This window comes from Anser cygnoides, chromosome 13, assembly GCF_040182565.1.
Source record: "Anser cygnoides isolate HZ-2024a breed goose chromosome 13, Taihu_goose_T2T_genome, whole genome shotgun sequence".
NCBI classification, from domain to species: domain Eukaryota; kingdom Metazoa; phylum Chordata; class Aves; order Anseriformes; family Anatidae; genus Anser; species Anser cygnoides.
This window is the reverse complement of record NC_089885.1, coordinates 7,423,820-7,436,297: the sequence shown is the minus strand read 5'-3', so window position 1 is coordinate 7,436,297 and position 12,478 is coordinate 7,423,820. Positions and strand designations below refer to the sequence as shown.

The 12,478-nt window shown below is 41.0% G+C and overlaps 1 long non-coding RNA gene across 1 annotated transcript; it reads right to left on the bottom strand.

Annotated features, from left to right (window-relative positions):
* Positions 1–542: 542 nt before the first annotated feature.
* Positions 543–9,041, bottom strand: LOC106037777 (uncharacterized). The gene is made up of 3 exons (XR_001208251.3): positions 3,521–9,041; positions 2,230–2,305; positions 543–1,559 (listed from the first exon to the last, which is right to left on the bottom strand). It is a non-coding gene; the product is annotated as an uncharacterized lncRNA (long non-coding RNA).
* Between the last annotated feature and the right edge of the window lie 3,437 nt (positions 9,042–12,478).

Here is a 12,478-nt window from a genome sequence, read left to right as displayed (position 1 = left end):
GGCCACAAGCCCCTCAAAATTAGAGGTTTGGATACCAGGTTTGGTTCCTAAACCCCTCCCCAGGTTTATTTGGCATTGCTCTTTCCAGATTCACCTTACAAGAAGTCACCCTCTGACAACGCCCTCCTCCCTTACTGCAACCACAACCAAGCACCTGCTTGGTACTGCTCCTCTGTCACCTTAACTTCTGAATTTGTCACACCGAGTCAGGGAAGAGGCAGGGACTCTGGTGCATATTTATCCATGGCTCTGTGGCTTTAAGCCACTGCGTCCTTTTTGATACGTGAAAGAACTGCAAAGGTAAGTACACTGCTTATTTTGTTATATACAGATTAAATAAAAGCTGCCATTCCTATGCCATTTGGGTGGAAGATGGTGCCTGCAGATGTTAGCATCTCACAGCGGGTGCAAGCAGGGAATACAGCTCGCCGATGTGTCACCTGGTTTTAGTTTGAAATGCAGAGAAGTGGTTTTTTTAAACCTGATTTCACTTTTTCTGCTTTAATGAGTGCTTCCAAGAAATTTCTGTTCTTTCATGTGAATTAAAAAGCCAGCTGTGAGAACTAATGATATTATGAAAATAAATATGCAGGGCAACACTTGAAATCAGCTTAGGAATCAAAGTACACCTGTAACCAAAACTCAGCAAGCCTTTCATGTTAATTAGTGCTGTTTTTTAACAGAATATCACACCAAGGAAGAAAGCTTATCTGTTTAGAAATGTTACTTTATTTTAAATTTAAATAAAGAGGATTAAAAGTTTTTGTGGACATAGCATTAAAATGGCAGTTAAGAAATGTTGGGAAGAATTTAACTGAAAAACCTTCAGTCTGGTTTCATAGCTACACATGGGTCAACACTTAAATAAACCAAGCAGGAACATTTCCTTTCCTAGCTCTTCTCAATGCAACAGCAGCATCCCACATTCTAAACCAGTCAGAGAGCTTTTTGATTTTTGTTTTAAATAGTTCTCACAGTGAACATTGCAATTATTTCCAGACACTTTATTTTGCCTTATAGGACTAAAGAATTTAGTGCAATTTAGGCAAAGCTTACGTTGATCTGGATTTAGACTGCAGGATTTTTTTTTTGTCAGGGTTGCAGCCTAATTCTTCTCTGTGTGCCATCAACACAGTTTCTTGGCATAGGCTTCAACTGAGGCAGGCCTGGAGCCCTGCTTGTTTTATTGGGTTTGTCTAGTTTTCCTGAAAGCAAAAATCTTGGGGAGGATTTTCAAAGTAGCACAAGATCTGAATACACCACTACCCCCCTTCACCTTCTGCAGGCTTTAGACCACTGTGAGAAAAACTCAGTTGTGGAATTAGACCTCCTGACATTACCCTCCATGTGACAATTTTCTGAGGTGTTTTGCTTGTAGATTTTGGACAATATTGATACCTCTTCAAGAAATGCTTGCAAATATTTATATTGGAGTACTCACATTTGGCTAAATTGACAGGTTTGTTTAATTTGTCCTCTGCCCCAAGTTCAGTTCTGGTAACATAGGATGTCGGGTAAATTTTTGTATTTCCAGTGGCATAATATCATCAGAACCTTGGCTACAAAGAAAGAGCAATTTTGTTGGGGGGAAAAAAAAGGAGAATAATAGGCCAGGTGTTTGAAGAAAAGACAAAAGAAACAAGCACAGTAGGGTGTTCTGACTCACAAATCTGTATTGAGAAAGAAGTATTCATGAAGAAAATTAATTTAAGAAGTATGTAGTTCAGGTTTTGAGCCCGTAAGTTCCTTTCAAAAACAGATTAGTGATTAAAAACTTTTTTAGTCTAGCAATCTCTTAAACAATTAGCACAGTAATTGGAAAGGGACTACAAATTCAAATCTAGATAGACATAAAAGAGTTTCCCCATAGAGCTTTCCCTCGTTTTGTGGGTAACTGGCGCGCACCTGCCTTTACCATCAGTGGGGTTGAAATACAGAAGTGCTCTGAATAGGGATACAAATGCCCCAAACAGTAATACCATACAAATTACTTAATTCATGTAAAGTAATGGTAATTGTATTGATTATGAATGTGTGAGTGACTCCTTTATTTCAAGTTATATGAGATGTAAACCACTAGTGTGCAATGAGGTCTTCACTGCAAATTCGCCAACCATAGGGTGGGATGTTACTTTTCTCCTTAGTCCGAACAATAAATGTGGATGTACTGCCACATGGAAATGGAGATCTACTGACTTAAACCAGGTAAATAAGAATTTCTCTACTTACAGGCTGTCTTTAAGAACTTTTCTCTCCTCCAGTCAGGTAATAATTCTGCTCCATTTGCTCATCCTGCAAAAGATGCCTGAAAGGAAAGGAAAGGGAAGATAAGGAAACAGGATCCCCAACCTTGAAATCTTTTTTTTCCCCAAGACAGATTTTTTTTTTCTATTTTTGAGGCTTTTAACAACTTGTTCATTTTCAACCCTGTCGTTACATGCCATGGATCACAACTAAATAGATAAAGCTTAGACTGCCAAAAGAATTTAAAAATAAAAGGTTCAAAAAGAGAGACTGTGCATAGGGCATCTCTGGCAACACAATTATACTTACCAGCAAATTTCTGAGTTGCAGCTTCCCATGAAGCTGTATGAACAAAATAAACCTAAGAATTGGAAGCATGTGATGATATGCATGCCACTCATACTACACTTGAGCTATACAATGACACAAATTGCATAAAATACAGTTAAGGACAGGGCATTTCTGTATACCTTATGTCCAAGCAGCTCTACGTAAGAATTACAAAGAAATCAAGCTAGCAGGTTGTATTGCAGTCCATACTGATCCACGTGGAACCACCCACAAACACACAGGCCATCAGGGCACAACGGCACCTCACTTCACACAAATGCACCAGTGACCTTAATTAAGCTTGGCTGCTCCACACACACACAAAGCCCGACAGCAAAGTTATACACGAGCCATCGTCAGCATGCAGGACAGACAGATCTGAGCTTCTCATCTCACACTGCAAATTTCTCCCAAAACAAAGAGATGGGCAAGTATCCAAGCAATCTGCTACTGCAGGGAAACTTTAAGACACACACAGCAGAGTACAGCAGACTGAAGTAAACAAGGGCTGCAGAGCTGCTCCCGAAGGTCGAATAAGGCTACCAACTACATTTTCACACACCAGCATTTCCTTGAACAGACCTACCACTCAAAGCAAATCCTGCTGGTAAAAGGCCCAGGCACACAGTCATTTTAAACATGGCATGAAATTGTGTGATTGTGGTGGGTTGACCTTGGCCAGCTGCCAGACGCCCACCCAGCTGCTGTCTCTCTCTCTCTCTCTCTCTCTCTCCCCCCCCATCCTCAAAGGAAAAGAGAGAGAAACTAGGACAGAAAAGCCCCATGAGTTGAGATAATGACAGAGAGATCACTTACCAGTTACCATCGCGAGCAAAACAGACTTGACCTAGGGGAAGTTAATTTAATTTACTGCCAATTAAAAATAAAGAGTTGGATAGTAAGATACAAAAACAAAGCAACATTTCCCCCTGCCACCTAACCTTACCCCAGGATCAACTTCACTCCATTCCCAACTCCTCTGCCTCCTCCCTCACACCGTGTGGCGCAGGGGAAAGGCATGGTGGCCGTGGTCAGTGCATAACAGCTCCTCCCTGCTGCTCCTTTCTCCACACTCATGCCCTGCTCCATGCTGGCTCCTCCACGGGCCGCAGGCCTTCACAGACTGTTCCAGCGCGGGCTCCTCTCCATGGGCTGCAGTTCCTTCAGGGCACATGCCCCGGCTCCAACATGGTTTCTCCACAGGCTGCAGGGAGCCCCGGGCCTGGAGCACCTCCCGCTGCCTCCTGCCCTGACCCTGGTGCCACAGGGCCGTTCCCTGCACTTTTTTTCCCCTCACTGCTGGGTGGCTTCATCCTTTTTCAGACGTATTTCCCCTGAGCTGCTGGGCCCAGGCCTGCCCTGTGATGGGGCCGCTGGAACCGGCCTCTCCTCACAGCGCCCTGCAGGCCCACTGCCCCACCTGGGCACGGGCACTCAGCACAGGGGCAAATCCTCTGAAGGGATATGTCACAAACTCCTTTTTACTCCTGAAACTTCCCCATGGCTTAAGAAATATTTGAACTTAGCTAAGGCTGTTCCTTCTGCCTATATGGAACCTGGTCCTTCCACTGCCTATACTCTTCTTCCAGGTCTGAAAGATGCCCCAGAGACATCCCACAGAGGGGATCCCTGCTTCACAGAGACCTGAGGGCAGAACTAACCCCTCTGCAGATGAAGGAGCCATAGCACAATGCATTTAGTTCTTTACTTAGCAGGGGCACAGAACCACAAGGAGCACCCATTTAGCTCCTTGCTCAATCCCTTCACCACGTGGCCATATTGTACCCTTACCTCTAATATATCTGATTTACTAACAAATGCAAAGTCAACCTTCAAGTACTGAAGATGTTTAGTCAAGCAGTATGCTAAAGCACAATTCCTAGAAGGAATATAACAGTCTGCATTAACTTAGTTTGTTGGCTGCAGCGATGTTTCTTGTATTCCAGCTGGAGAAGAACTGCTCTACTATTGCTGGTCACTGACAGATTAGAACAAGCTTGCAAAGTCACATTGATGGAGTAGCAAAACTTTTACATTAAAATATATATATATATACACACACACTGAATGGAAGATTGTTTTTTTATTATTGTTTTAGAAAAGCTACCTTACCAGTAATGGTCTGCAGAAAAACTCAGGACAAAATACCTGATGTAGCTGTTAGAGATAAAAACTTAAGTCTTTGGTGTGAGCTGCATAGTGACATTATTGTGAACTAAAGCAGAAGCAGACAAGACAGCTTGAATTACAGTTTCATCTGGTTCAGAAGGGTTGCTAGTAAAATGTATTTAGGTGATGTGCTAAAGAAAAGAATACATTGCATTTTGTAAGTACCCAGTCACAGCTAGAGATTTTGACAAAAGTTGACTTTCACACGCAATTAAACAAAATAATTTCAGTTTTCTAGTTTCATACAAGCTGATCCACAGACTGCCCTATCTCTTGGGTTATTTCATACTGATAAAAAATCATGGGATTAATGTTTGTGAAAGAAGACAAGAAAGGACAGCATTATTATAGCCTTATTTTCTATATATCCCAAAGAGAATACAGGAAGAGAAGTGAAGCAGGCAGCAATGTTAATGTATGAGGAGAGCCTAGAGACACTTTCTCATCAGTAAGTTATCAGAAACATCTAAATCTTACTTCTGTTGGTGCTCTTTCAAACTGAACAAGTGAAGATGTTGCTGACTGCAGCAATAAAGCTTTCATCTGATGTAACACTGGCACGGTAAGCTTTCACCTTCTTAGTGCAGAGCTAAGCAAAGAGAATGTGAAGGAGCGAGGGGCTGCACATGGAGGACAGAGAAACAGATGGAAGACATTCAGGGCTTCTGCTTTGGGACTGTGGGGAGTGCACTGCTCTGAGCCCAGTTCTGGGCTCAAAATAATTAATTCTCCCAAGAAGAGTGGATGGGGACTGCTAAGGACAGCCAAGACACAGCCTCGAGGACATGAAAACAGCAGCTCCAGGCATTACATTTGCAGCATGCTGCAGCTACCTTGCCAGTGGTACCCAAGGTACCAAGAAACTTAAGTCACATCCTACAAGCACCAGGCATAGCCCAGTGGAAGTGGGGGAACACTTCACTATTAATCAGGGATTGAAAACATCCTCTGGTTCACTGGTATGCCCTTGATTTCAGGTTCCTGTGAATTTATAAGCTACTTCTGAAGCTTTCACTTCTGAAACCTTCCACTTTGTAAACCAAAAAAGGTTGGAGACCCACAATCCTTGTCTGAAGCAGGCAGACCACATACTTCCCTTAGACAAGAGGAAAGTAGGAGACACACTTGTCCAATAATTTACTTAATGCACATCAAGGTATACTTTGCCCCTGTGATATGCAAAGAAAATGGGGTGATACCTCAGGAAATGACACAAACATTCATATCCTAAATCAAGACACATTTTCAATATTTACTGTCAGGTGTATTGAAAACATTCTCCTTTTTAACAAGTAATCCTTTTCTTGTAGTGAATTTTGTGTTGATTAAAACTAAGTATTGCTATTATTAATGTTTCTGACACTTTCTGTTACCAGAACTTCTGGACTGCAAAGGCATATTAATGAAATTATTCAGAGCCTCTACAATGAAGTGTTCAGTTTTGCTTATGGAAGAACACTTGGGTCAAACAGAAACACAAGCAGTCATTCACACCCTGCCTTTGACTAGGTAGACTTTTAAATTCCCCGGGTATCCTTGATAAGACAATGCTTTTTATGAGAAGTTCCTATAAACCAGTAACGATTTAGGTAGAAGGAAGAAATGTCTAGACTGGAGGGGAAAAAAAAAAGCACACACACACCACAGAAGACAAACAAAACAAGGAAAGAAAAAAAACACCTAGCTCCATTAATGCCAGGCACCAGAGGCCTCAGCACCTTGCTGCAAATCACTTTAATTAGAGCTAAAACAGCTCAATCTGTCAGTGACAAAAGATCTAACCATACTTAACTAAGTCTTTGTGAGGCCAGTGACTTACACTTAACTAGTACAGGGTTCAGAGATTACTTGTAGGAACCAGAAATGTGGTGTTTTTGTTTTTGTTTGTTTTCTTTTGTTTATTCTCCTTAAGTTGACATCTCCAAAATTTAGAAATTACTATTCACTGTAAATGCGTTTCCCCTGGAACTGCCCTTGTGCCAGGAAGCTAAGCCATGCTAGACAACCTAAAACACTACCCTTCACTTTAAGATCTTGTCAATATTGTATTTTTTTTTTATATAAATCTATTATTGATTAGTTATATTATGCCTTGCAAAATGTATTTTAATAAGGTATTTTCATAAATGCAGTTTAACTGAAATCATGGCCACATAGCAATAAGAAAACATAGCACCTACAAACATTAGTCTTATACCCTTCCTACTTCACTCACAAGGGAGAAGGAAGGGGATCATAACGACAGAACATGGTTTTTCCTCTCTTTAAAGTTTAAAAGGTGGTACATATGGACTTTGCAGTTTGGCAAATACGCATCAAGACAGACAAAATATTCTGTTCTCTGCAACTATTTTAATATGGAAAGGTCTCATACACATTGCAATAGATTCACAGCGGGTCCTCAGAAAATATTGTACTTTTAGTACCTTTGAGTAAACGGGGACTTGGAGAAGGAGAAAAAATGAATACAACAAGCAATCCAAACAAATTTTAAAATAATTTCACGAATGGTTTCCCTTTCAGTAGGATAAAAAACTCTGGCTACTCTCTAAAACACTCAACTGATAGCTTACTTATTAGACAAAAATTAGTGTCCATTCAACCATGAAAAGGACAAGCCATTATATACTATAAGAGAGATCAAACTGACATCAGCTACTGTACATCTTGACACTTACTACATAATCAAAGTAAACTTTGCTATATGTGGCTGATCTAATGTACCTGTCAGTTATCGCTGTCTCTGCTCAGATGAGTCTGTGTGTCACCTATATATGAGGGACAAAACAAATAAATAAATTGCAACGTTATCTCTTCAAGCTGCTCACACAGCAAGGGGAGAGTGCTTAGTATTCAGTAATGGAGTTAGGAGTAATTTACTGAGAGATAATTTCTTTTGGACCTAAAATCTCCTGCCTCCTGTAGTGCAGACAAATAGAACTATCTAACAGGAAATGGGGCATGATAATACCACTCTTTAAATAGAACTAACAAAATGGAAATACAATAGGCATTACAAAATATACAGCTAACAGTTATCCAAACCTTTGATGTTTTTATAGCTATTTATTGCAAGAGAGTGTATTAGCCACTCCTGCCCATTTTAATACAAGAAAAGTTTAACATGCTTTTTAAAAACACCTTTAAACAAAAGTTAAACCTCTAAAGTAGTAGTCCAAAGTATCTGGGGATACTGAGTATGAGGAGGGAAAGCAACTTCATTGATGAAATAAAGGTTTGGTAATCAGCTCCAACAGTGGTGTCCGCTGTGGACTATAGTTGTAACAGCACTAATTATTTAATCATCCAGAACCAGCCTTTCCGTATCTGAACAGAGATGCAGCAGGGTGCAGCAGCTGGGACACTCACCTGGGACTTGGAAGACAAATTCTAATTGTGACTCGGCCCCTGCAGCTCCCCACGCCTTGGGTAGGACATTTCATCCTTTTGCAACACCTTGCCCGGTCTCTTTAGGAAGGGGAGCATCACATACTCTGCCCCTTGACATTGCCAACAGGACCCTGAGCCTCAGCACTGCCATAGCATCCATCATTTCAGAAGCTATCACCCTGAGCTCCCTCTCAACCTCCAGAACTGATCTTTCCTGTTAAAACTAAGAGGGCCTGCACTAGCAGAAACAGCAAAACCAGTACTCAAGGGACCCTTCTCACAGCAGCATTGCTTATGTATCATCTCTGCTACTTTGTGGGAAGTCCTAGATTACTATTTTACAAGAGTAAGCTCTGTCACGGAACCGCAAATCCAATTCCTAAAGACATCCAGTTCAGCACTCTTCTCTTACTAGCCTTCCTGGCTTCTTCACAAGGAATATGGTCCATTCACTACTGTATAGCAAATAAATGACATTTTATTTCATAATTTAGGCATTATTAATGCAGTAGACGTTCTTACTGTAACAGAGGTCAATTTTTCCTCACCTTCTGTTTAAGCCTGATTTTTGGCACCAGTTCCTGAGCTTCAAAAGGAACAAAGTAAGTCTGGAAGACTGGGAACTCCTGCATGGCTCCTTGCTCAGCGATGTATTTAGGTTTCTTCCTCATAGGAACTTGTCAGCTCTCCTCCAGTCTGCCAAACACAGCCCTTTGGCACAGCACACTTAGGTCCCTTGCCTGCAGCCTCAAAACACAATTACAAGGTCTTACTAGACAAATTTGTCAAAGTGATTTTTTTGTCATTTTCTGTCCTGTTTAACCACACTTTTTTTTTTCCTCCTTGATGTATATGAAATCCTTTCACTGTATTCCCTCTTGATTGACTCACTATACCAAAATCATCGTGGTTCTAAACTATCCCCCCCCCCCCCCCCCCGCCCCTTTTGGTCTTTTCTCTTCTGTCCTGGGTCCAGTGATATCTCTAACCCCCAAAGATAAATTATCCAGGAAGAAAATTGTTGCTCTAGTAGAAGGTAGAATGACTGTGGCTACCCAAACCTGGCTTCACTCTGTGTCCTAGGGAAAAGTTCAGTCACCAGCCACCATGAATGCTGCTTTAAATCAAAATTTCCAGGGCATTTGTGCTGAACTTCTTTCCAGAGCATCTCTTTTGTCCTTTTGGTTGGTGTCACTTCCCTCTCAGGGAACTTTTTCAGTTTAACAAAAGATTTATCAATGCCGAATTCTCTGTGAAGTAGGAGGGGAGACTCTCTTCAGTGGAAAATATTTTAAATATTTCGCTTTCCAAGTAGCTCAGTGAATACAGGGAAGAAATACATAACTTAAACACAAGGAGTTACTGACCCAAAAGCGATTAGCATTAGCGTAAAGCTTTCAGACCCTTTTTCATCTTATTGATTCTAAGCAGAATAAATCCGTAAATGATAATAGGCCTCAATTTAAATTACCTACAGCAAGTGCTGCTTTTCAGCTCTCGTCAGACAATCATGCTGTTCAATCAGCTCCATTCTGTATGTACAAAGCAAATTAATGTGTATAAAACAGTCGTAACTCAGGCCAGTTTTCAACAAAAGAATCTTTTATGTAGCACACAACTGCCTTTTATTGACATGCTTTTAATTGAACCGATAATGTTATGTCCATATTCTACCTAATTATAGCAGAAAATACATACATCTTTCAAAATACTGCCCATTTCTTTCCCTTTGTAAAGTTTCCAGAACCTTTACCAGGGTAGAGAATGACGTTCTCCGTTAAGCCTGGATTTGCTTAGAAACACCAAAAGGGCACGGGAAAACACGCACAGCCAAGCAACGTCTCAAGGACGATGACATTAGCACGAGGCCTGTTCCTCACTCCTTGAAGTCAGTGTCTGCAAACAAACCTCTCAAAAGCAAGTCGGAGGGCACCGCAGCTTGGGACGTTAATAGAGAAGGTTCTAGTCTGCAAGAGTTGTTTCTTAAGCAACTCATTTCTGTTTCAAGAGGAATCTTCAGTGCATCCTACTTTCTTCACTTGTGTTGCTCAGATTACCAGGGAACAGGCAAGTCCCAGGAGGCTAGGAGAGTACTTCTTTAAAGGGTGAATTCCTGGGACAACAGAAGCAGCAAAAGCGAGGAACAAAGAATTAAAGGTGAGCTCTGACATACTTCTGGGTTATTTCAAGGCTTTTGCCCAGTGGGATTCTCCCTCTGAGAGTAGTGATGCCAGGAGTTAAAAAGGGCACACGCACTTGCTTGTGCCATTTCAACCTGGGTAATTTAGAAGAGCTATCGGGGGATCAGAGAGGAAGGAGTAGGACAGAGCACAAGCCTTTCATTTCCATTTTGATATTGACGAATCCAGACCTCACTGTGGGCACGAAAAACCCTGCTGACAACTTCCACAGCCTTTGCGAAAAGGTCTCAAGCCAAGAAGACAGCACACACTCTTCTTTAAGAGCACACATGCCATACCATGGTTACCAGCAGCAGACAGCAAATAAAGCCACGTCTGAAATCAGCTGTGCTGTTGCCATTGATTTCGGCACAGGCAGAACTCAGCCTCTAGCATGGGCATTAACAATTAGCCATTTTATTGCCAGCTTCTTCTGACAGGTCTGTGCTCCACTGACACTGTACGTGGGACCCTGATCTAGGGTTTTGCTTAAACATATTTCCCATTACCCAGCCACCCCAAACGCAGATGAAGGTAAGTGACATGAATGCAGCCACTCTACCCGCACACAGAGCGGCAAGTAGCCGGGAACACCCCACAGAAAGGCAGCTTCTTTAGCAGTAGACAAATACTCCTCCTGATCAACACACACAAAAGAAATCTGGGGTGTAAATGGTTCAGCTCTGCCTCCTGCTGCAGGACCACGCTTGCCTAGCATTCAGATTAGCAGCTGAAGCGTGCTAGCTGGTGCTCCCGCTCCGTGCAGCAGCTCTGCACACGAGTGACCTTCTCTTCCTCTTTCATCACTTTTCCTTTCTCGAGAAATCTGTCAGGCACTGCAATTAAAGTCTGTGAGCACTGGTGAAGCCCAAGTAAATGGAAGTTTAATCTCTATGGGGAAATATTTAAGAAGCATACCGAGATGTATTTACTGAAGATTTCACTAATTCAAATAAATCAAGTTAAAATTACAGACTAGACTGGCTACTGTCACTTTTCTGAAAACCTCCTATTCAAAAAAAGCAAATAAAAATAGTAAGTTCATTTGTCCTTCACTTTTTGACTGGGAGCAGAGCTGACATTGATGTTCTGGTGAAAGACATTAGTATTTAACTACTTGAAGAAATTCACATTACCACAGTGTCCTTTTAAATTGCTGTACTTATGTTCGCCACATAAGTTGCTATTAGCAACTGTAAAAAAAAAAAACACCTTATATTACTGTCTTGAACACAGCAATGGTTTATTGTATTAAATTCTTTGGAGTTGCTTTCACTCAATATTTGAAATAAAATTAAAATGTTATCCCTGAAAAAGAGCTATAGCTTCCAAAGTATATATCCTTCACTGTAAACAGACCTTAAAAGCTAATGTAGCTGACAAGTAATCTCCAACTTTTATATCAAAAAGTAAATCAAGTCCTTCTGAGAATACCGACTTGCCCCTTATACTTAATTTTCCAGCTTTTAAGCTAAAGGAGAGTGCACTGCAAAGATCCTTACGTTGAAGTGATTTTGATTTCTCTGAAACATAATTCCTGTTTGCCCTTCAAAATTGTATCTTTTTTTGTATGTTGCTTTTCCAAATTTGTATCTCTATGAAGATCTAAGGCAGTACAGTTTATTTGCTATATATTTAAAGATGAAGCAAACATTTCACCTAGGACAGATCAAACAGGAAGATATGCTGGCATAAATATTTCAGTATTTTTTCTCTAAAAATAAGGGAGTTCACCTGATGTTTACAAGAAAATAATTTTTAAAACATCAGCTTTACTAAATAGAAAAACTACCATGGAGATTTGGAGGACAGACTCAGTTAAACAACATATTACTGAAATAACCACACTGTATGTGCAAATTCTAAACATGACTCAAATAAAAGTATTTGATAACATGCCTGTAGGTTCCCATTTACCATACTCTTTACACAACAGGATCAAATGAACAACTTGAAGAAAAAAAGGTCCAATCTGGTAGTACTGGAGTATTAAAGAAGGAATACATCAATTGTTAGGTCAGAAGAAGGATGGAGGGTCCTGCTTCCCATTCTGCTAAAGATTTGGCAGGATGCTAGTTAGCTCACAACTAAGGCAGAAACATCTCTCAGACTCGCAGGAACAAGCATAGCACCAGCCAGCTTCGGTACAGAAGCAGCGTTGGTGC